This window comes from Petaurus breviceps, unplaced genomic scaffold (genome assembly GCF_028583685.1).
Source record: "Petaurus breviceps papuanus isolate PSGF00001 unplaced genomic scaffold, PetGlider_PUasm1.0 90667, whole genome shotgun sequence".
Taxonomy (NCBI): domain Eukaryota; kingdom Metazoa; phylum Chordata; class Mammalia; order Diprotodontia; family Petauridae; genus Petaurus; species Petaurus breviceps.
Genome location: NW_027187302.1, coordinates 1,103,821 through 1,129,863, shown reverse-complemented (window position 1 = coordinate 1,129,863; position 26,043 = coordinate 1,103,821). Strand labels below are relative to the sequence as shown.

At 35.2% G+C, this 26,043-nt stretch overlaps 1 protein-coding gene and 1 pseudogene across 2 annotated transcripts in view; both read right to left on the bottom strand.

Annotated features, from left to right (window-relative positions):
- Positions 1-26,043, bottom strand: part of CYB5R4 (cytochrome b5 reductase 4) — a 110,145-nt gene that overhangs the window by 35,290 nt on the left and 48,812 nt on the right. The window lies entirely within an intron of this gene.
- LOC138143817 (profilin-1 pseudogene) lies at positions 4-26,043 on the bottom strand (annotated as a pseudogene).

Genomic DNA, 26,043 nt, shown 5'->3' with positions numbered 1-26,043 from the left:
AAATGATTCAGCTTTTCTTATTCTTGAATATATTAAACAAATTGTCACTCTCCAAGACTAAGTTGTAGAGAAGCTGCCGAACTGCAGAGTAGTAAAGGGAGTTCCCTCATCAATGAAATCTTCAGTCTATGCCCTACCCTCTTCTTTCTCCCTTCCTGATCAATCCACCCACCTACCCACCCACACAAAAAATGAAGAACAAACATAACTTCACTTGCTTCCTAGGAGTGGAGAGTCTATAACCATACCAGCTAATTCAAATTTTTCATTTATCAAAATACCCTGAAAATTTTATACAGCAAATTTTTTTTCAACATTTTTTTGCTGTGATTACTGTTTACTCAAGTCTATTTCCAAGTACTTTTGTAATTTTAGAAAATAAACTTAAAATGTATCAGTAAGAAACAAATACATTTCTAATAAAAACTAATTTTAGTTTTATAATTTAATTTTTAACTTTTTTTTTTAGTAGAACCATAATTAAACCGTATAGTTGAAATGACCATGCATTCTAAAATCCTTTCTTAAGGAACTTTCATAAAATCTTTCTGAAACTCGTGAATATCTGTTTCTGTGGGGATACAGAATTAAGCTGAAAAAAAAAAAGCAACAAAACAAAACCCTATTATTAAACTATCATCCTCTTCCTGTCAAGGGCAAAGAAGGCCCTCAACATTTCCCTTGGATGAACTTACAGGAGGTCATGGACAAGAGTTGCACAGGATGGGGAGGCATGGATAGGTTGTGACCTGCAGCACTGGAGGGAATACCATTATCAAAGAGCTCAAAAATTCACATGAGTATTTTAGCATACATGAACTTACAACCTAAGTTAGATTGAGGATTCTAATTCAAATTTTTTTTTTAAAAAACTACACAAAATACATGCAAAATTTAAAAATCATCCATTAAGTAGTATGTGTCCATTCTACAATTTCCTCCAATTTTTATGTTTGGTTTAGTGGAAAGAACACTGGTTTTGTCATAAGATCTCTGTTAAAATCCTAGCCCAGCCACCTGTCACCCATGTGACTTTATTAGGACTTCTCTGGTCCCTAGCTTCCTTACCAGTGGAATAAGGGTGCAAGATTACAATCACTAATGTTTCATCTTGACTCTAAATATATAGTTCCAGAATCTCTTTTCGAAAGAATAATGAATTTTTCCTGAATTGCTAAGATTCTACCCTAAGTTGTTATTATTAACTACTTCTGGTCACAAAATCTGCTTTATTTTGACAACTGTTTTACTCCAAGCCTGCTTTTTAACAATTAAAAGCAATAAAGTCTGTTTTGCAAAGAGACTGAACTTAGTTTGGGGACAGGAAGCTGAAGCACTTTCATCCATTTAAAATTTCTTCTACAAAATAAACTCCAACCATTCTGATGTCTCCCTCTGGCATGTAGGTGACCCTGAGTTCCTGATTATCAAACCAGCAGAGGGCAAGTTCTGGCAGCTCCTATCAAGATCAAAAGGCTTCAAATTATGCTCCGGTGATGTACTGGCTTAGTTTAGTGTGAAGAGGCTCAATATCAGAAAGCTGATTACTATATAAAGAATTTCTTTTTAACTACATCAACTCATGAAATGGCTTACTAAGGCACAGAAGGTTGCCATCGTCTGCACAGGTGTAGCACTAATAAAAATCACTATTTTCAAATCCTGAAGGAACAAGATGAAGTCTGGCTAAATGCTCACAAACATGAACTACAGATTAGCAAAAAAGAGGGGGAGGGTAAAAGGTGCAAAACTGGACTCAAATTCTAAATGGCCTGTGATGGTATCTGCTAAAAGTAAGACATGTGAATTGCATTCTCTTTCCTGAGGTGTACTACTTAACAAATTACTGCTCAGATATAATAAATGACAGTTAATGGTCTAAAATTAACTTACACCCGAAGTCCTTAATAGAGGTATTAATATTAACTTCAATCAAGTTTGAATAAGTGTTCCAATGGCATTTCTTGACAGAAACTTCATTATCAAGGGTACAAATAATAGAGTAGGTATGGGAGATATGTTGCATAATGTCAGAAGAAAGGATGTTAATGATACAAAAATGTTATTGTGAGAAAGTTTATTCCTCAAATTGAAGCAGTTACCTCCTATTTTCAGGGAAACATAAACCTAGTTCCAGAAACCACAGGCCCATATTGGTTTAAGTAACTTTCCCACCATCATGAAAGAAATAAAGTAGGGGACCTAAAAGGTGGTATACTGTATGGCCTTCTGTATTGTAATTATTTGGGGAGAGGGTTGTGAGTGATGAAACAAGGAATACATGAGAGTGGAAGTGATGGGGACAGGTTTAAGTTAAGCACTAAGGCTGCTTGTATCAAGGGGCAGTGGATATATTGGCAGACCAATATGAGTGAAGCCTGACTGAACTGATGACTGCCTTAAAGTGTGCACTTTGAAGGAAGGAAGTGATGGTTAAAAAAAAAAAAAATTGGAGCAGGAACTCCAGTAGCCTCTCCTAGTCCTTGGTCAGGAATAGCCCACAAAAGAGGGCAAATCTGACTTCACAGCTATCAATAAAATTTCTTGGACTGAAGCCATGACTGAAACATGGATTTGGATGGATAATGTCTTATTTTGAAGAAACAAAACGGGTAAATGTTTTTGGATTGGGTTTTTCCCCCCTTTGGTAAAACAAAACAGGTGGGATGACACTGCATAATAAGACAGTATACTCATATGAGAAAATCCAAGAAGCAGAGGAGTTAAACATGATGAAGAGTATTTGGATGACAGCTACAAGAGTCAGATATAGAAGTGATTTTTCTTTTGTCACTGGAGTAGAGCTGGCCTAAAACCATCTGGGCAGAAAGAAGAAATATTTGCATGACAAGTATAGAAACTGATCACATGCCTGGCACAGAGGTATGATATAGTAGTGATAAAAGACTTCAATTATCAAGACATCTGCTGGAGATTCCTCTCCTCTCTCCTCCTCTCCCCTTCTCTCTATGTCTCTGTCTCTTCCCCCCCCAAAAAAAATAACAGAATAGGCAATAACTTTCTAACCCAACTTAGTGAAAACATCACCTTTCAAAAGGCAGAGGAACCAATATGGGAAATTTCTATTTTGGATCTGATTCTCACTAACAGAGAAGAATTAGTTGCTACAGTGGAAATGATGGGAACCCCAAGAGGAAGAGGTCACTCATCCTGAAGTTAATGATAGAGGAGAATAAAATTAAGCATAGTATAGCATATACTCTAGGATCAGGGGAAAGTAGATTTCAGTGGGTTCAGAGGAATTACTGGTAGGGTTCTATGGACTTCAAGAATAAAGGGAGTTAGTATCCTATGCTTCAGGGAAAGTCAGCCCAGGAATGCTGTGAGATGCTCAAGAATGAAATTATGAAGACAGAAAGTGAAACATTTCAATGAGGAGTCAAAATGGGACTGTCTGAAGAGACTGATGTAAATGCACAGGGAACTAACCAATCAACTTATATTTAAATATATATACATTTATTATTTATTATATTACACACACACACACACACACACACACACACACACATATGTATGAAGATGGAAGCAAACCCAGGTTGACAAAAGATCAATATAGGTGACAGGGTCCTGTAAAAACAGTGTGAGAAATGCCAAAGTTCAGAATGACCTAAATGAAGTTGGCAAGAAAAACTAAAGACAAAAAGAGATATTCAAAGTATCACTGAGAGAAAAAGGAGGATAAAAGAAGGGTCAGACCTTTTGCTTGAAGTGGATGCAATGACAGTGACTGACAGAAGGGAAATGGCAGAGTTGCTCGTTTCTTCTTTTGTTTCTGTTTCCTTCCTCTACAAGGAGAAGGACCTTCACCCAAGAATGGACAGAACAAAAACACTAACAAGGAGTTGACACTCTAGATAAATAGGGATATGGTAAAAAAGCACCTCATTGCTGCTGTTGAATTCAAGTTACCTGGCCAGGACGAATGACATCATCTCCTACTGAAAGAAATGGCATTCAAAACAAACCCAGGAACTATATGAACACAATTATAAAACACTTTTCACACAAATAAAGTCAGATCTAAATAACTGGAAAAACATCAGTTGCTTGTGGTTAGGTCAAGCTAATATAATAAAAATGACAATTTTACCTAAATTGATTTACCTATTTAGTGCCATACCAATCAATTTACCAAAAATTTGTTTTAAAGAGCTAGAAAAAAGAGTAACAAAATTCATCTGGAAAAACAAAAGGACCAGAATATCAAGGGAATTAATTAAAAGAAATGCTAGGGAAGGTGGCATAGTCATACCAGATTTTAAACTGTATTATAAAGCAGTAGTTACCAAAACCACTTGGTAATGGCTGAGGAATAGAGGATCAGTGGAATAGATTAGGTACATGAGACACAGCAGTCAATGACTATAGTGATCTACTGTCTGATAAACCCAAAGACTCTAGCTTCTAGGATAAGAACTCATTAATTGACAAAAACTGCTGGGAAAATTGGAAAATAGTATGGTAGAAACTGGGCGTAAACCAATATCTTACACATATGCCAAAAGGAAAGAAATGGCAGAGGTGAGAGCTGAACCACCGTGAGTGATATCTGAAAGACCACAGAAAACAAAAACAGTACCATAAGAATGGAGAAAGGCAAAAGCCCAATTTACAAAACAGGGAAGAGAGTCTGCCAACTAGAGAAAAGTCAGTTTCACTTTGACTTCTAGGAAAATTTTTGGAAGAATCATTCATGAGATGGTTGATGAATATCTAGAAAGGGAAGCAGCAATTACAGAGAAATGGCATGGCTGCATCAGGAATAAGTTGTGTCAGACTAACAATCTTTCCTTCTCTGTTAAGACTACCAGATGGGGGGAATGCTGTGGACATAGATTTAACTAGATTTAACCAGAACTTTTAATGAAGTATCCCATAGTATTCTTGTGGATAAAATGGAGAGATATGGATTAGATAATATAAAGAAATGGATTCAGAACAGATCAAATGGCCACACTCAAAGAGCAGTTGCTAATAGCTCAATGTCAACATGGTAGGAGGTCTCCATCTGATACTGTGATATTTAACCTGTCAACCAATGACTGATAAAAGAACAGATAGAAGACTAATCAAATTTGTACGTGAAAAACCTGGGAAGGACAGCTAACATATTGGATGACAGAGTCAGGCTCCAAAAAGATCTAGAAAGGCTAGAGAACTGGGCTGGATATCTACTAAGATACAGTTTAATTGGGATAAATGTAAAGTATTGGTCTTGGATACCAAAAAAAAAAAAAAAATCAATTCCACAAACATAAGATGGGGAGGTATAGATAGCAGCTCAGAAAAGGGTCTAAGGTTTTAATGGACTGCAAGTTCATTGAGTCAGCACTGTGATATGACAGCTGAAATGTTAAAGTAATCTTGGACTGCAGGGAGAGGGTGGGGCATGACTTTTTTTAGGAACAGGGAAGTAATAATCTCACTGTTTTTGTTGTAATGTTTTTGTCAGGTCTCATCTGAATACTATGTTTAATTCTGGGCATCAGGATTTAAGGAGGACATTGATAAGTTAGAGAATATCAAAGGAGGGAAACTAGATGACAGTTCATGACACAGAAGGTCAGGTGGAAAAAAAAGGGCATATTTAGCCCAGAAAAAAGATGACTTGGTTGGGGTGGGATGGATATGGGGGAATATTAGCTATGTAAGGCTACAATATAGAGGAAGGGTTAGATATGTTCCATTTACCTCAGAGGGCAAAACTAGGAGCAATGGAATGGATGTCACAAAGAGGCCAATTTAGCTTTGATGTCAGGGCAAATTTCCTAACAATGAGAGCTGTTCAGATGCAAAATGGCTTGCTTCTAGAGGTGTTAGATTCCTTCTCCAAGAAGAAATACAATGGGGGTGGCCAAGTAGCACAGTGAGTAAGAGCACCGGCCCCAGAGTCAGGATGATCTGGGATCGAATCTGGGCTCAGACACTTAGCACCCACCCAGAAACACCTGGACATGTAACCTTGAGCAAGTTACTTAATCCCAATTGCTTAAGGGCGGCCAGGTGGCTCAGTGAGTAAGAGCACCGGCCCCAGAGTCAGGATGACCTGGGATCGAATCCAGGCTCAGATACTTACCACCACACCCAGAAATAATTGGCCGTGTAACCTTGAGCAAGTTACTTAACCCCAATTGCTTAAAAAAAAAAAAGAAGAAGAAATAACAATGACCAACTGTCAGTATGCTTTAGTAGGGATTCCTTTAGGTATGAATTGAACTGGCTGGTTATTGAGGTCAATTGCAATTCTCATCAGTGATTCTGATTCTGTGAGGTTTTCAACAAGAAATTCTCTGGTCCTATATACCCTTAAATTCTGCCCATGTTCGTCCTTCATTGGATCCCTTCTATGCTTAGGTAAACCAACCTACAGACAGGAAATTTGTTTTGTAAAAGCACAGCTGACTTTATTAAGAGTCTCCTTCCTTCAAGGACTTGTTACCTGGAGCATTTTACTTACCTAGATAGATCTGGTTCCATTATGTTTTCATATAAAGTTTTAGAGTGCTGCAACAAATTTTTTAAGACTGCAAAATCACAAAGTCACCACTGCTTTAGAGGGATTCTCTGCTTCTTTACTAGGCACAGTTGGTGCTTAATAAATGCTCACTTTTGGAGTTTCCTTAATTACAGCTCAAATTAATTATAGACTCTTTTAAAAATGCAGTAACAAAAAACTGTCATTAAAAAATACAGAAGCTGAAACTATTTAATAGACCTAACATTTGCAATCAATCCATTGATTAGACAGTATAGACACCAGAATCCCTAAAATACAATTGAGATAAATTAGTTATCAAGCATTTATGAACAAAGACTCACTTAAAATTACCAAAAGTATTGGTCCAGGGGTGGGGAACCTATGAGGTCTTAAAGTCACATGTGGCAGAATAAATCCTTTTGTTAAGGGGATTTGTTCTGTGAAGTTTGGATTCAGTCAAAGGACCCCAACTTGAGGACTTAAGAGGGTCAACATGTCCCCTCGAGGCTACAGGCTCCCCAGCCCTGCTGGTCTAAAGTGAAAATATGAGGAGAAAAGCTTTCCAAAAAAATAGGTGAAGTAGAGCTCCCCAAAAAAAAAAAAAAACGGTTAACAAGTATTGTCTTTTCAAAACAAAATAAAGCAAAATTTTTAAAAGCCTCAACAGAACTTGAATTTGCTGGATGAAGTAAAATACAACAATATCCCTCATTTAGCTGGAAGTCAAGACTTTTAGCAACATCAACTCTTCAGCAAATTTCTTAAGGGTATAAGGCCTCTGAATAATCAGAACTGTTGCCACAAAGACCCAGAACTGAAGTTTAAATCTTTTACTTTGTAAACAATTGGTTATTCCTTTTATCTGCTCATAGAAAATTAGAAGCAACAAATTTTTTTTTGGAGGGGGAGGGTTAAAGAAGTTGTAGAAGTCAGAAGCTCTGATGGGGGGAGTGGAGAAGAGGGAACAAGCATTTATTAAGTGCCTATTATGTGCCAGGCATTCCATTAGGTGGTTTACAAATATTATTTCATTTGAAAGGACAACTGACAATGAGGCAATAGAGAGAAAACCTAAAAACAGTAAAAAACAATAAAAACTGGGTCCATTTTTATTTTTATCTTTATATCTCTGACACATAGCACAGTGTCTGGCACAATCTGGTGCTTAAATAAATGTTTTTCAGTACCTGAGGGCATTACAATTATCCCTTCTACACTGAAGAGGTTAGGGGAATGGAGGCCCCACAATCTGGAAAATCCACATAAAAAATTTTTGGCCCTCCCTTGGTACCAGAGAAGCCTTTATTATTATGGTATTAAGAGATAAAATAGGTTAACATCATACAATATTATATACATATTTTTATGCATTCTTAGTTTTTAAACTTTTTGTATTATCTGCTTGCCTTGGCATGTAATCTATGGCTTCTAAAAACTCCTCCAAAATTCCCATTTTCATTTCTTACACTGACCAGTGACATATCAAAACTTCAACAGGGAAAGTCAAGATACCTGGAGTCATCAATTAAAACTAAAATGATATCCTGTTTAAAAGGGAAGTTTACATTTTACAGATTTCCACTCTTTAAATTTAAAACATCAAGTCATAAGGAAAATACATTTGTGTGCAACTGATGCCAGAAAAAAAAGTGTTCGTTTTGCATAGGCATAGTGGGCACAGGACCAGATTTTTCATTAGGAAGACCTTAGTTCAAGTCCTGCCTCTAACACATATTAGGTACTTGACTAAGGACAACCAATTTATCTTCTAAATTCCCCTAGGCAATTTACTACGGCAATAAATCAACAGATAATCTAAAACAGATGGAAGTTCCTTTAAGTGACAAAATCATAGGTCAGAACAAGAACAGTGAATGACTATTTAAGTGAAATGAATTATATATTTTCACAAAAAAGAGTAATATATCAAATATAAAGAAAAACAGACTTGTGTAATGAGTAGGTGGGGCCAGAATTGGACCCAAGAAGTTTTAGGACCTGCTTCTGAGCAAGTTGCTTAATTTTTTGGTGCTATACACCAGAGTAGGTCACGACACTCTGAATTGGAGTCCAAACCAGAATAAAATGCAACTAAGAATGCTTAACAAAATAAGTAAAAATAATACATAGATAATGTTAATTTGAGGTTTTCCAAGTCAACACGCCACAGGCACTACATTTGAGTTCAACTCAACTACTTTATAGACAACTCCCTAGGACTCTTAAATTTCTGACAAAATGCCAACTACATTAGTAAATAGTTTCTATCCTAAGATTTCAAATCACTGCTTTGCCTCACTAGGGGAAAAAAGAAAAGGTAACTATTACCTACAACTGAGGAATCATAAGGCAGGTAATATACTAAAGGATATGAAATGCAGAGATTCGTTATGGAAGCTAAAATAATAAAAGTATTTCCATTTATAAGTCATTTATTGGACAAAAACAGTACAAGAGATTAATAATACTTTTCTGTTCTAGTACAGCCTGTCACATAAAAAATATTTAAATGGATATCAAAGGAAAAAATTCAAATTATAGTACATTGTGTTCTAGTTCTGCTTCTGGCACCTAAAAGCAAGATATTTTAAAAGATATTAAAGTAATCTTTCTAGCCTTAAGTTAAAAAATCTATACCTTACCCCTTTACCATCTCTTTCTTATTTATGAGTTAAAATAGCACACAGATCATTGAAATCTACTGAAAATCCAAAGAACTGAACTTAGCCAAGAGATTCAATCATATCTTTCCCTATCCAAGCCCAGTGGTCTATCTACCACAGAAGGCACAGAGGATAGTATGCTGGGTCTAGAGTCAGAAAGACCTGAGCTCAAATTTGGCCTGGGGAAATCACTTAATCTGTTTGCCTCAGTTTCTTCAATTGTAAAATGATGATAAAAATAGCACCTACCTCCCACGGCTGTTGTGAGAATCAAATGAGATAATAATTATAAAGTACCTACCGCGTGCTGGGAACATAGTAAGAGCTAAAGAAATGCTATTATTATTATCCTTAAGTAGTTTTTCTTTAAAACAGACCTTTCAGCCAGTGCCACTGTGTCATTAATTACAACAGTTATTAAGCACCTACTGTGCATGCAACAATTGAACACAGATTGCTATAAACATAAACCTAAGGGTTTAGGCTATTATCACCATACCCTGGGTAAAGGTCTGAACCAAACTATGACTGACTGTAAATATTGGTCTGTGCCTATTCTAAAAAATAAGGACTGATCTAGTTCTGGACCCACCTAAAGGATCTCTGAGAGTACAGATACATTCAGTAGGACATCTTGTGGATGCTGTATCCAAATCTTCTCTCATATCTATTCCTTTCTCCCTATTCATAAGGCTACTTTTATAATCACCATAATCACCTCTTAGTTGGACTACTGCAAAGAGACACTTAAATGGTTTTCTTCCAGCTATGAACAACTGCCCATGTGATAGTCATAAAACACAGCTCTGACCATAATACTCTCCAGGTTCAAAAATCATCTACTAGGATAAAAAAACAAACAAAATACAAATCCTTCCTCTGTTTGGTATTCAAGCATTTCTCAATCTGCTGCCATCCCACCTTTCCAGACTTACTATATCTTCATCTATTCTATCAATGTAGCCTGAATAAGAAGGGAAATTTACAGTACAGTGGAAAGAATGTAGCCTCTGGAGTCAGAGGAGGGCTTAGGTTCAAATCCTGCCTCTGATACCATCTGTATGACTATGATAAGTCACTTAACCTTCTTGGACTCAAGTTTCTCATCTGAAAAATGAGAGGACTAAAATAATCCAGTCAACCACCATTTATTAAAAGACTTATATGCCATCCACTGCTGGAAGTGCTAGAGATACAAATACAAAAATGAAGATAGTTCCTGCTCTCAAAAAAATCCATATTCTACAATCTAGATGGTCTCTAAGGCCCCTTCTCTCCTGTAATCCTATAAAAATTTTGGTATGCAACATATATAGGGACCTTATAAATATATGTGTGTGTATGAACATACACAAGAAATATTACCTGATAACAAAACGTTCAAAGGCTATGAACAAGAAGTTAAACAAAACAGAAATGAGGACTATCAACAATCACATGAACAATGTTCCAATTGTTGGAACAAGAGAAAATCTGAATCAAAACTACTCTAAAATTTCACCTCAAAGTCATGACACTAGCAAAGATGACAAAAACAAATGGTAAATGTTGAAAAAGTTGTGAGAAAACAGGTATATTAGTAAACTGTTGGTAGAGATGCAAATTCATCTATTCATTTTGGAAAACAATTAGAAATTATATGACAAAAGTCACCAAACTGTACATACCCTTTGACTTCAGTACAATATTGGTAGGCATATATGCCCAAGAAAGTCAAAGACAAAAGGAAAAGTGTTCAGAACAAAATGTTTTTAGTAGTACTTTTTGGTGGCAAAAAATTAGAAGTAGGGTGGGTTTCCACTGACTACGGAGCTAAATAATTTGCGGTATATGAAGACAATGAAATAGTATATTACACCATAAGAAATTACAAATGTAAAGAATTCAGAAAAACTTAGTAAGACTTTTAAGAACTACTGCAAAGCAAGAAGAATCAGAAAAACAAGTGATACAGTAACTACAATCATATTTTGGAAAACAGTGAAAAACATCAGAATTCTGATCAGTGCAGAGGCTACTCATGACTTCAGAAGACTGATGATAAAGCATGTTTCCTATGAATTTTCTAAGAAGTGATAGGTGCAGAATGAGGCATATACTCTCAGGTAGGGCCAATATACTAACTTATTTTGCTTAACTATACTTCATTGTGTAAAAGGAAAGTTCTACTTGGGAGTGGAGGGAGTCATGGAGAGCGATATTGATGTAATTTAAAAAAAAAACACCTCTATTTACTAAAGATGCTAGTTCTTGTTTCCAGACTCTATCTGCATGGAATTGTTCTAATATTTAAAAAATATCACTATAGTGATCATCCTTTAGCAATACACTTTTTAAAGTGTTGAAGACTTCCATAATTTAAAAACGTTATGTTTATTCACTTAGGAACATAATTTCAAAATTCTGGAAGAGCAGAACTGTATTTCAATTTGACTCTTCATTACCTTTATTCTTAATCAGTATCATGATTGAAGACTGTTCAGCAGAGTCAGCTATGTCTCAAAAAATGTCAGAAATCAGATCCATTAAATAGGTACTTAATGTATACTGAATAGAAATAACATATCAGCAATGTTCTTTGAGAAACATCCTAGCATCTCTTTACATAAGAACAAATGAATTGATATTACTGATTAAAACTTGTGAATTATTAATGTTACTTAGGAAGGGAAATTTCAATAAACAATGAAAAAAATCTAAGCCATCCCCCTATAATTCCTAACAGTGCACTGATGACATCCACTGACTTCTGATACAGAAAATTACTTGATGAGATAGTGAGCTGGTAAAAACAAATGCAGAAAAAGAAAAATACAGTCACAGGTATAACTTCGCTACAACTGTCTTTGCAATATTCAGTCATCAGTGATTCCACACATTCCCTTTCTATATAGTTTCCTAAATTCTTCCACTTGTCTAAATTAATATATTTTTTCCCATCCCTAAAGAAAAAATTCTTCATTGTTGTGTGCCCTAATTAGGGAACCATAACCTCAAGAGATCTCCAATAAATACAAAAGAATGGTCCCAAAAGTTCTGTCAAATATAATTTTAACTATCTCAAACAATAAATATTAACACTACTCTGTGTCTCACCACTGAGCAAGGTATCCATCATATCCATATTCATTACAAGTCTATTACTATTCATCTCTTTTGTCAACTTGCTCTAAAGCTCACCTTTTCTCTTAGCCTTCTTGGTTACTTTAAATTTCTACTACAGCCAACATATGATATATCTATAAACTTCTTCCTTTACCTATTTTTAAATCTAATACCTTTTTTTCATTTCTTCTTGGAAGTCTTTCCCAAACTAAGTCCAACCAACTAGTGAGACTAAATGCACACACTCTACAACAATATAGCCAATGCACAAAAAACAAAGCAATACAAAAGACAACTATTATAATGTACAAATTAATATGTACAACTCCTGTGCTCCATTGGTATCAACAGAACATCAAGAAAGTTAGAGGATAATCCTTAGGATGCCTGTTGGACCCACTGTGAGGGATTTATGGCAGATATGATCAAGAATCACACAAGATGAGAAGGTGTGGATGGATTGTAAAATACAGAGTTGAAGGGAATAAACATTTCCACAAATGACAACACAACTCCACTAAAGTATCAAAAATATACACAGGGACAACTAGATCATATATTTATGTACATTTCTTTAAGAATCTGTGATAGTTGAATCAGACTGAATTAATTAATAATACAAAAATAATCAGAAAGTTTAAGAATTTTTTCCCTATTCCAAAATTACATTTCAAGAAAAGATAAAAAAAAATTCTGACAATAAAACTTACTACTCTCCTTCCCCAGATTTTCCAAAAATATATCAGAGTGAAGCTTGTGTTTTAGGGGAAGAAGTTATTTGCCTTTTCATCCAACTAAAGGCTACCTAGGGTATAGTTTTTTGTGGCAAGAACAAAGATGCAAGGGATTTGGGAAAGGGGTTCAAAATAACGAGTGTACAAAATGAGAACAAAAGGAGTGCAGAAGATACATGGGGGAGAAAGGGACAGAAGAAAGAAGAGGGAGTTCTGGGAATACCAAAGGTGGGAAGTAATTTCATAACATTTATTGATCAAGCCTCATCTTGAACACCTTCCTTTTCCATCAACAGGACTGACTTCTTGGTAGTCAGGATGACAGGGAGGCTGAAGGTAGGCAGTACTCTAGGCATGAAGATCCATAGTAAATTCTCAACCTTGTAGCAGTGAGTACCTTAACACTGAACATTTCTGTGTTTCCCCAATATCAGTCCATTTATGAAGAAACTTGACTGGTTCTTTCCAAACAACATGCCTACCTCTCACAACATAATATCGATGAAGGTTTTTCCAGGTAGAGCAGCAGAAGGAGTGAATCTTTATAGCCTATGGTTGCATCCTGATAGTAGGTCTTGTCCACCATGTGGTTGTCGATGTAGGCATTCCAGTTGGCCATAGTGCTCGGTTGTCTGGCTCTGCTGCTGCTGCGGGCAGGGGGTGGCAGAGAGTTCGGGGCATGCGCTGCTCTCTGGGCTCGCGGCTCCGTGCTCTCTGCTGCCCTCGGCTCCGCTTCAAAGTTGTTTAAAACACTTGAGAACAAACTGTTTTCAAGTACTTTAAAAGCATGCATTTACATAATAAAAATTAATGCCAATTACAATGGTGAGGATCAGAACTCATCCTTGCCCTCTCATTCTATTTCTTATCCATACCCTCAGAAAAATCCACCAGAATATCTACCTAACATATTTGATACCTTCTTCTAAACCTTTTAATATGACTTAGAAACCAGTGTAGCACTCAAGAACATTGATTATTCCTGGTTCTTACTAATAAATCTACTTAATGGACTGCCCATTCACTTGTGTGTCAATCTGGGTAAAATGTGTATGGGTCTGGAAATATACTGTTGGGTGTCTGTCAGAAGTTTATTTTGCCTATTTAAGATAGTAAAGCCATGGTGAGAATATTTTAGATTCCTACATATATTCAGAACCTGAAAAACCTTAAAGCAATCTAGTCCAAATACCAAATTTTAGAGTTGAATCACTGGTGTTGGTCACTGGTCAGGGCAAGGCAGTTAACTAAAAGGTATCAGGCTATAAATTCAGAAGGTCAAGGATCTGTACCTAAGCCAACAGAGGACCAGTGGTTTCTATTTCTACCTATATAGAAAGGAAGCTGTGAAGATTGTCTGAAAGAGCTGGTCTGAGTGGGAAAATCAATAGAGAGAAGTATATTCCCATTCCAGATTTAAAGGATGCCTATACTTCAGTCTAGAAATTCACTATCTATTAAGCATATCTTACTCATAAAATGCCCTACTCATACTCTACTCCATAAAAACAATCCAAAGAAAAGTTCATTCCATAGGAACAACATGTATGCAATGCAATATAGAACATACTGACTACAGGCAGACCAATGTTTTGAGGGGTTAATGTTACCATCACAGTCACTAAACAGAAGAACAAACCTCAAGACGTTGTTTAGACATTATAGCTGAGGCACTGTGATGCTGCAGGGGAATTTTATTAACTTCCCTATTTCTGCTGAAGGCATCACTGTCCTTCTAAGTCACCCAGATTCACAACTTCTGAGTCAATTTTAACAATGCCTTCTGCTTCATCCCACATACAATCAGAGGACAAGTTTTGTCTCTTCTTCCTCTAAAACATCTCTCTTATATGTCCTTTTCGTTTTACTCATATGATCATTATAGCGGTTCAGGTCATCACCTCTTACCTGGAATATTGCAGTATTAGAAAACAGTGAGATACTAATTAACCTTTATGGATTCATTCCCCTCTCCATTTTTATCCCTCCACACAGGTGCAAAATTAATATTACTAAAGTACAAATCTCAGGCTATTCCTCTGCTTAAGAAGTGTCAGCTGCTTCTCGTTGCCTCTAGGATAAGATATAAACTCATCTGCTAGGACCCTTCCCAAACTGGTTCCAGTTTACCTCTCCATGCAAATTCAATATCACTCCCCTCTAAGTCCTCTACATTTCAGCCAAGCTTGTCTAACTGCTATTGCATGGATACAACACTCCACCTCCTCATTCCTGTGTCTTCACAGAGACTGTCCCTCTTGTCAGAGATGCATTCATTCCTCATCTCTGCCTCTTAGAATAACCACATTTTTATCCAAGTTCACCTCAAAATACCACTTCCTACTTAAGGTCCTCTCTAGTTGCTAATACTCTCCTCATCAGAAATTACTTCCTATATATTTTATATTTACTCATTTGTGTTCACGGCATTTCCCCTCGATGGAATATAAATTCTTTGAGGGTATGGACTTTCATTTTTGTCTTTGTATCCCCAGTATATAACATAGTGCCTGGAACTTAATAAATTTGTTGATGGAATGGTATTATTAGAAAAGTACAATGGTTGAGAAAACATCATAAGGGGCATCCTCATAAATCTAACAGTCAAAAGTTAATGGATAGATATAAAAAAAACTCTCTCTTTTAAGATACTTCAAAATATAGATTTTTCACAAATTCTGTCTAGCCTTCTCTCAATTAGTTAAAATTAATGAGGTTTTACTATTCTTATGAAATCAACCTATATGGGATAAGACACAATTCAATCAAACTAGAAAGAAAAACATACCTTAAAATACTAAAAATGTACAAAAACGTCAGTTTTCAACACTGACAAAATAACAGAATCTGAGGGGATCTGCCCAAATATAACCAACACTCATTAAACATCTCCTATGTGTAAGGCCCTGGCTTAGATGGTGCAGATACAAACAAAAAATGAGATAGACTTAACTATTAGGAGACACAATATATTAAGAAGACACTAACATCAGGGAAGCTTCAGAGATGGTAATATCTCAGTTGAATCTTAAAGAAAAATGAGGATTCTGAGGGCAGAGATAACAAAGAATGTCTTCTAGGGAGAAAGTGTGGCCTATACAAAGTCACGGAGATACAGAGTTCACAGAATAACTAGGAGTCCAGTTTGGCAATAGGCAGATCTGAAGAATACTATGAAGTAAAACTAGAAAGGTAGGTTAGAGTCATATTATGAAAGACTTTGTATTTTATACTAGAGGCAATAGGTACACAGTAGAGACTTCTAAAGAAGGAAATGACATTGCAATCTGTAACTTGGGAAGACTTCTTTGTCATGGAAAGGAAACAGGGGAGACCAACAGTCTAGATAGGAACCTGCAGCCTCAAGATCACCTGTGGTGGCCCTCTAGGTCCTCAAGTACAGCCCTATGATTGAATCCAAACTTCATAGAACAAATCCCCTTAATAAAAGGATTTGTTCTGTAAAACTCGGGCTCAATCAAAAGGCTGCACCCAAGGACCTAGAAGGTCACATGTGACCTCAAGGCTGCAGGTTCCCCACCCCTGATGAAAGGCAATGAGGGCCTGAACTAGGTAGGGTGGGAGGCATGTGAGTAGTGAAACAAGGAAGGATGTGTGAGATTGTGTCAAAGCAGAATTGGCATGAATCTTAAAAGAAACAGAAAAATTAATTCCAGCTTTAAAGGTTCTAGTTAACTGAGACTTTGCTCTAATAGTCAATATGAAGTTTGTTAATTCATAGTACTGTGGTATTACAATCATCAAGAAATTATAAAGCACTCTCTGAATACACAGCACTACATTAGGCATCTATTACTCACATTTATCTATCCTAAAATCAATTTTACAAATTTTTAAATCAAGTAAAAAGCATTTCTTATCATGAAACTAAAGAGTAGACCATAGGTGCCATATTAAATCTTTTGACTAAATATTTCTAAAGAAACAGTACATGCCTATCACTGTAAACATTTTTCAACCACCTTAATTGTTGCTAATAACTATACAATCATAAATAGGAATAAAATTCTCAAGATAACTTTGCTATTGCAAATTGACATGGTAAATGGAGATTCATTTAAAAAAACAAAATGTCTAGAATCTCAAAGGAAACAATAAAACACACACATATAAATGCAATCATAGCATTACCTGATCCCAAACAATATTATAAAATGGTAGTCATCAAAACAAATTTGTTACAGGCTAACAAATTAATGGAAGAAACTAGATAAGAAAGAAACAGAAAACAGTAGCTTCATATCTAATAAACTCAGTAATATATTATTGAAATAAGAACTCCCTTTTTGAAAAAAATTTCTGGAAAGCCTGGAATAAGTCTGGTAGAAATTAGGTTTCTTAAGAGGCCAACATCTTAACAATATACTGAAATATGCTCAAAATAGATTTGTAATATAAAAAGGTCATATCATAAACAAATAGAATAGAGGTACCTTTCATAACTATATCTATAAGAAATCTTAATCAAACTAGGGTCAGAGGAGATTATAAAAAACAAAACAGACAATTTAAATTCTCTACATAACAATGAAGATAGAGAGAAAGAAGATAAACTGCTGAATGGAGAAAAAACATTTGCATCAAGTATCTCTGTTGAAAGTCTGGTATCCAAAATACATAAGGAACTAACACAAATATCCAAAATACATAAGGAACTAACACAAATATGTAATATAGAGAGTCATATCCCATAGATAATAGATTTAAGGATATAAACAAACAAGTTTTCAATCAATCAATGAAAAAAACATTTTTAAGTGCCTATTTGCCAATCATTGGTCCAATGAAGATAGAAGTACAAAGTGAAAAGAGAATATATGTTCACAAATAAGTAAATACAAGATATGAAGAAGTACAAACTACAAATGACTATAAGAAAATATGCTTCAAAATATTAATAAATAAAAATGCAAACTAAAACAATTCTGGTATTTCACCTCACACTGCAAATATACAAAAATGACAAAAGGTGGGTATAGGTTCATGTTCAATGGGTTTCAAGAAGACAAATACTCTTTTGGTAGAACTGTAAATTGGTCTTTTCTGAGTATGGCCTCAGAATCCATCCCACTACTAGGCATATACCCCAAAGAGATCAAAGATAGAAACAAAAGTCCACAATATATGAAAGTATTGATAATAATACTCTTAGTAGTATGAAATAACTAGAAACAAAGTAGGTGCCCTCAAATGGGGAACTGTTTGGAAAACTATGGCATATGGCTATAAATAAATATTTCCATGCAGTAACAAATATCAGACATGAGAAACTCAAAGATGGAAAGATATACATAAACCAATGTACAATGAAATAAGAACCAAAAGAACACCGGGAAATGACTAGAATAATGAAAATGAAAAGATAATTAAGTGAAAGACCAAGTTTAAGAAAAAGAAAAACTATTGATGATTGAGAAAAATGGATAATGAAATGTACCTTGAAGCTCCATCAAGGAAGAGAAGTAGAAGGTTATGAAGCCAAACTGTCATGTATTTATGACATACATACAAACATGCATATGTACATACATAGGAAACAATGCTGTCAGACATGGTCACTATATTTGGTGTTTTTACTAATATTTTGTTTTATTTTGTTTTGTTACACAGAAAAGGGTCAGTGGGAGTGAGAAAGAGAGTGGGGAAGGAAAGCTCATTCCAGAAATGGCTGTGATATCATAATAAAAGGCATCAGTAGCAGCATGGAAGAAGAAGAAAGCATGCTGAATTTGGGGTTAGAAGATCTATGACCAATTCCCAAATCTGATACTTACCACCTATATGATGTTAGGCAAGTAACCTAACCTCTAAACCTTAGTTCTTTATCTGTAAAAGGAGGGGTGTTAGACCAGAGCACTTGGTAAAACATCAGTTAACTATAGGAAAATATTGCTTTTTCTAAGGACTTGAAAATTAGTTACACAGTGAGAGAGATCCAGGCTCAAAATTCTGTTTTTGTATCTCTCCTTTTATCTGTCTCCAGAAATTTATCCAGGCAAATCTTAAAAACTAAGATCATGAAAAGAACAAAACCAAAGGTTCCCATTAATGTAGTCTGGCAGAAAGTTTCTAAAAGTTATTAGGTCCATAAAATCACATTTGTCTACAAAAATGGGCACAGATCCTACTAGTCATTTTCAAATGCTATCTCCTCTATCTTGCCTTCTTCTGTTCTTTGTTGATATAAACTAAAAAGATAGAAATGAAAACCTAAAGCAAATACCATATGTGGCTTCCTCTTGTATTTTAAAATAGCCTCAAAAATGTGTTTAATTTATAAGCCGTACATAAAATGAGACACTTTATCAGTTACTGGCTCCAAAATGAAATTCTGAACTCAGGCCAACTTTCCAACAAAGTAACAAGCAAACCAGCATGTCACCACCCCTTTTCCCTCTCCATAAAGTTCAATGTCTCCCTATCACCTCCAGGATCAAATACAAAACCCTGTCAAAGCTCTTCATAACCTAGTCCTCCCCCACTCTCACCCCACCACCTTTCCAGTCTTCTTATATCTTACTCCCTAATACATACAGACTCTTTAGTACAATGACACCTGCCTACTTGCTGTCCTCAACAAGGCCCTTCAATTCTTAGCTCTGGCCATTTCCTCTGGCTGCCCTCCATCCTAGAATGCTCTCCCTCCTCATCTCCACCTACTGTTTTCTTTCAAGTCCTAACTAAAATCTCATTTTCTACAGGAAGCTTTCCCCAGCCCTTCCTAATTCTAGTGCCTTTCCTCTTTTAGTTATTCCCTACTTTTCCCTGCATATAGCTTGTTTATGCCTATTTGTTTACCATCTTCACAAATAGTAGGCACTTAATATTGACTGACTTACTATACAAATGAGGAACATCATCAACCCCTCAAGACAGACGCCTAAATTTACATTGTGCTAGAAATGGCAAACCACTCCAGTACCTCTGCCAAGAAAACACCAAAACAGGGTCACAGAGTCAGACATGACTGAAATGACCAAACAACAGCAAAAAGAGACTCAACAGGTAAATGTCAAATATGGAGAACACAAAGATGCCACAAAATTTTTAAGACTGGATTTTTCCCATTGTTAAAGAGATGTATTAATGTCTACTGCAGCTACTGTGTACATAGTAGCTGGTGCTTAGGAGCTGGAATCTTCTGGAATCTCTGACTTTCCTGTAAGAGCTTTTTTTTACCCTCATGACTTTTTAAATACAAATAACAGTTAAATGGCATATAGCAAGTTGCCTCACCCATCTGCTACTGTGCACAGAGATGAAAATGGAAAAAGCAAGATGTTAAGGGGTAGTGGTGGTAACTACATATCTATGTTCTAGGTGGAAATAAATACTCTATGGGACCCAGTGATGGGTAATACTGTTTTCTATAGTTTTGTAACACAGTAAATACTTAAGATATCAAATATTATGATACTATTACAGGCAAGAATTAAGGTGGCTAAGAAGAGAAAAAATGAAATGAGCACAAAAAACAAGTGATGATAAAACTAAAAGTGAGGCTCTTTGCTATGGGTCTGTTCATCTGTGTGCAGTCAAGTTGCCCAGGCCCAGTGTGAGCCACAAACATGTCTATTTTAATGTCCAATAAGCAGCTGTGAATAGTGTACTGGTAATTACATTTCCAAAGTTATACATGCTAGAAAGAGGTATGTGTGTGTATGTGTATGTGTGTGTGTATGCATTTATGTACGTGCTTGCATGTGACAGAGAAGGAGGGAGGGAGGGAAAGAGAAGGAGAGATGAAGGGAGAGACGTATCATTTAAAGAGCCCTGGCTAAAATCTAGCAATGAAAAAGAAATCAGTTTTTTGTTTATGCTTCATTTTTATTTAACTCAAAACTACTGTCCTCATTTTTCTCCCATTCCCATAAGTCAATTATTAAGTTGTCGGAGCATAAATGTTACATTTAAACACTTTTTTGGTAAACCATAAAGACAGCAGTAGTCATCTAAACAAAGCTATGGGACAAAAACAGAGATATCAACATACTACCAGATAATTTTCTAATTTTTTAAATAGATACTAGCCACCTCACATTTTAGCTATCATACACACACACACACACACACACACACACACACACACACACACACACACACACACACACACACACACATATATATCATCTACTACAGAAAATTGCTAAAATTTGCACTCACCCTTTTCACTGATTGCTTTTACCAATGCCTACATCTTTACCTCTAAAAAAGGGATATCCCCAATAGATAAGTGACCAAAGGATATGAACAGGTAGTTCTCAATTAAAGAAAAGCAAGCTATCAACAAATCATATGAAAAATTCTCCAAATAACTAATTCTAAGAGAAATGCACAATGAAACAACTCTGACTTCTATCCACATACCTAACAGATTGGCAAAAAGGAAAAAAAGACAAAATGATCATTGCTGGAGGGACAAAGGGGAAACAGGCATATTGATGCACTGTTGGTGGAGATGTGACTTGTTATTATATAAAACAATTATTATACAAAACAATTATACAAAAAGTTGCTAAATTCTGCATAGCGTTTGGCCTAGAATATATTACTTAATATATATCCTAAAAGATACAACAAAAGGCAAAGGATCCACATATGCAAAAGCATTACATTTTCTTGCAAAAAAAAGACTAAGGGGGAGAAGGCATGCATGTTCATCAATGGGAAAACAGCTAAACAATTTAAAGTATATGAATTAATGGAATATTATTGTGCTGTAAATAATGACAAGAGACAGACTTAGAAAAGCCTGAAGTAATGTACATGAATTGGTTTAGAATAAGATGAATAGAACTAGAAAGCTAGTTTATATTACAATATTATTAAGAAAATCAATTTTTAAAGTCTTGATCAATGCAAAGACCAAACATGAAATAACATGCTTCCTACCTCTTGACAAGAGAGACGATGTACTAGAGGTAGAAAATGAAACATTTCTTTTTAGATATGGCCAACAGGTTAACAATGGTTTTGCTTAATGAAGCTAACTTGTTGTAGGGGAGGGTTAAAGGCAGGGAAGAGTAAGAGGGGATAGCAGGGAGCTAGTGACAGCGATGCCATGAGAATGAAAGAAGAATGCACGAGGAAAATATCCAAGAAATTGCCCAGAAGAAATCGGATTTCATAAGAAAACAAAAAGCCAGAAAATACTTGACATGAAATGAATGACACTTTAAAAATGAGTTATTCTTTTAAGTAATGAGACTGGCTGTTTCACATGTGATTCTTTTTTTCTGCTCCTTGTATATGGAAATATTCATATTTGCCGGTGTTTTCAAAATCAGAAAAATAAAAAGTAAAAGTGGAAAAAATACATTAGGCTTCTAGTCTGACCATTTCAGATGTCATCCCCTCCCTATGAGCAGGACCACAGAGAGGAATCCAGTTACTGTAGCTCATGTGAGACTTTATCTTTCTTAACTTGAGACAAATGATTTTGCATATGTCGTAAGAAGCAGTTGTATTAAGAAACAAACCTCCTCACAAGGTTAAATTAAATTCTGAAAATCCCAGTAAGAAGGAGTTAATAGGCTGATAATGCATAAGCTTTCTGAGTAAAGCACAAAGGAAACGACACTGGAAGAAATGAAGACTGTCAGTCATGGGGATGTCTCAATTAGAGAGCTGTCAAAAAATATTCTAAATTTCCAGTAGGAAAACATTTTCTTGAGGGAAAAATCTTCAGATGTTACCAAAAGATAGTTCACTCAAGGCGAGTAAAATATGTAACTGCATTTATAAATAAAAGTTTGCTAAAAACTATGACAAATGCACATATTCAGTTTTGGGGTCCCCCTTCTTGGTCAGCCTAAAAATAAATTCATGAGCTCTAACTAAAATCACACTACTAACTTAGGGCTCAAGGAGAAATCATAAGAGAAATCTCATAAGAATAAGAGTTTAAGGACAGGATGTTTACAATAGAGTAGATTGACATTTGTGAAGGTTGACAATCAAATAAAATAATAGATGTAAAGAGTTTTGTAAGCCTAAAACTAATAAAAAAAACATTAGTTACCATTACTACCATCATTATTATAACTATTATCTATTTGTATCTAACAGAGGTCAGTTTGAGGGTTCTTAAATGTCTTGAAATTCTTTATTTTTATCTTTTTTTTTTTGGAGGGAGGAAGGCAAGGCAGTTGGAATTAAGTGACTTGCCCAGTCACACAGCTAGTAAGGGTGTCAAGTATCTGAGGCGGCAGTTGAACTCAGGTCCTCCTTACTCCAGGGCCGGTGTTCTATTCACTGCACCACCTAGCTGCCCCTGAAATTACTGATTTAAAATGGATTTCCAATGATATATTTTATTTTTTATATCACCTAGTTTTCCATTATCTCAATACTCCTCTCAGAGAGCCATCCCTTTTTAAAAAGAAAAAAAATTAAGGGAATTTTTTTTAAGTCAGTAAAACCAATCAACAAATAAAAAACATTTAACACTACGTTCAATGTTCAACACACATGGTGGACACCTCATCTCTGTAAAGAAGTGGGGGGAGGTTTTTCTTATATCTCTTCTTTGGGGCCAAGCCTGTTCTCTAGAATTTTGTTACATTCATTTTTTGTTGTTTTATGACTGCTATTCTTTCAATGTGCACTATTGTAGTCACTGTGTAAACTGTTTTACTGGTTCTGCTTACTTCATTTTGCACCAGTTCATGTAAATATTTTTATACTTCTCTGAATTCAACATGTTCATTCTTAGAGTAGAATAACAAATTTGATTACATGCATATACCATAATTTGTTCAGCCATTCCTTAATTGATAGATATATACTTTTGTTTTCTTTGCTACCACAAAAATAGATCTTCAAATTTTTTGATGTATATGAAGACTTTTTTCTTGTCAATAAGGTCCCTGAGGCAAACGTCTAGGAAATTAATAAGCGGATCAAAAAGTATAGACATTTTAATCACTTTTATCTGGATAATTCTAAAGTGCCTTCAAGAATGGTTGTAGTAACTGCAGTTCCATCAGCAATGCACTAATGTGTGTCTTTCCACACCCCCTCCAATACAATTTCCCCCTCTTGCATTTGTCAATTTGCTAGGTATGAGATAAAACCACAGCGTTGTTTGATTTGCATTTCTCCTATTATTAGTGATCTGTGTCATTCTTTCATATGATTAAGAGTTAGCCATTTTTTCTTTTGAGAAACACGTATTCATATCCTTTATCCGCTGGGGAATGACTTTTGTTTGTATACATTTCTGTCAGTTTTCTATGATCCTGGATGCCAAATCCTTATCTAAGGAATATGACAGATATTTTTTTTTTTTTACCAATCAGCTGCTTTCCTTCTTATCCTCTATGTATTAGCTTTTCAATTTCATGTAATCAAAGTTATCTGTTTTATCTTCTGTAATTATTGTATTCTTTATCAAGGTAAAATTCATCTCCTACTCATAGCTGTGAAATGAACTAAATGTAATTTGCGTCTTTTCTAAAATGTTTATGGTATCTGATATTTAATATTCATGTCAGTTTGATTTTGAATTTATCATGCAATATGGTGTAAGATAAGACTAAATTTAAAAAAAAAACTTACTATTCTATTTGTTCTTGTCTCTTTTCCCTTTCTCTTCTACTAAAAGAATATCTAAATCTCTATTGTTTTCCCCTGAACTTCATCTCAATTGTTCTTCCCTGAACTTCTCCTAATCTCAAACTAAGACTCTTTATTCCTAACTCACCTGCTCTTTCGTCCATACGTTTGTTTTTATTTTTCTTTCTAATTAGAATATTCTTATCTTCCTCTCTGCTGAACCTCATCCCTCAACTATTTTAAATCACTGCTAAAAATTCACTTTTAACAAGAAGTCTCCAGTGATTAAATTTACCACTATGTTCACTTAGTGCTCAACCATACAGTATTTATGCATTCCATTTGTATCATATTTATATTTTTTAATTAACTTCCCTTTAACTTTATGCATATGTACTAGAATTAAGCTCCTGGGGAGCAAACCACATTACTCACACTTAGTAAATACTCAATAAATGTTATTGCCTGACCTTTTCCCCTTAAATTTGAAAAAACAGAATACAGCCTTTTAATTGTTATTTAGCTCTTTTATAAAACATAATAAAGCTTAATTATTTGTTATACAATTTATCCATATCTCAGTAGGTTCCTACTGATATTGAGTAATCTCATTTTCCAAGTAAATTCTCACATTTTTGCATGTATTTTCCTGACAAGAATATTTCGTTAACCAAAAACTTTAATTAGCAAAGTTTGAATAAAAATATTTTTACAAAACTCAAGAAGTAACAAAAGAATACTAAGTCAGATGAGCCAAGAATTCCCATCAAATTATGTGAAAAACAGGGCTTTAAGTCATATACAGCATGTTCCTCCCTTTCAATTTAATTCAAATTAGTTCAATAAGCAAACTAGCTAACTTCTAAGTGCGAGGTACTGTAGGTATAGAAACACAAATGAAAACAATTCCAACTAACCTCGAGTAGCTTTCAATCTACTTGGGGAATCATGTACACAGATTAGAAAATACAAAATAATTTGGGGAAGAATGCTACTAATTGAGGGAACACAAAAAAGTCACATGTAGGATCATTTGAGCTAAGCCTTGAAAACTAAGTTAGAGATTCCAAGAAATGGAAGTGAGGATGGAGAGAATTCTAGAAATTGAAAAAGAAATCTGTGTAAAACATGGAAGCAAAAGATGGAATGCTGTGTACAAGGAACAAGTAAAAACTTTGTTTCTGTACAGCAGAAAGTAGTCCCTGGGTCTAGAGAAAGTATTTTAATGACCAAACCAATTATTTTCACCTTCTTACTACTGGAAACTCAGAAACAGACAAAGCCACTGTAAGAAAGAAAGTTTAGTAAGTAGGCAGTTTTTGATTTCTTAACTCACTAAACACTGCTACAAGGGCATTTTGACTACTCAGATAAACCTTCAGAAATGAGAGTACTATCCCAGCATAAATTTTGCTACAAACATAAATATCAGGTTTCTCAGTACAAAATTCACAACACACCA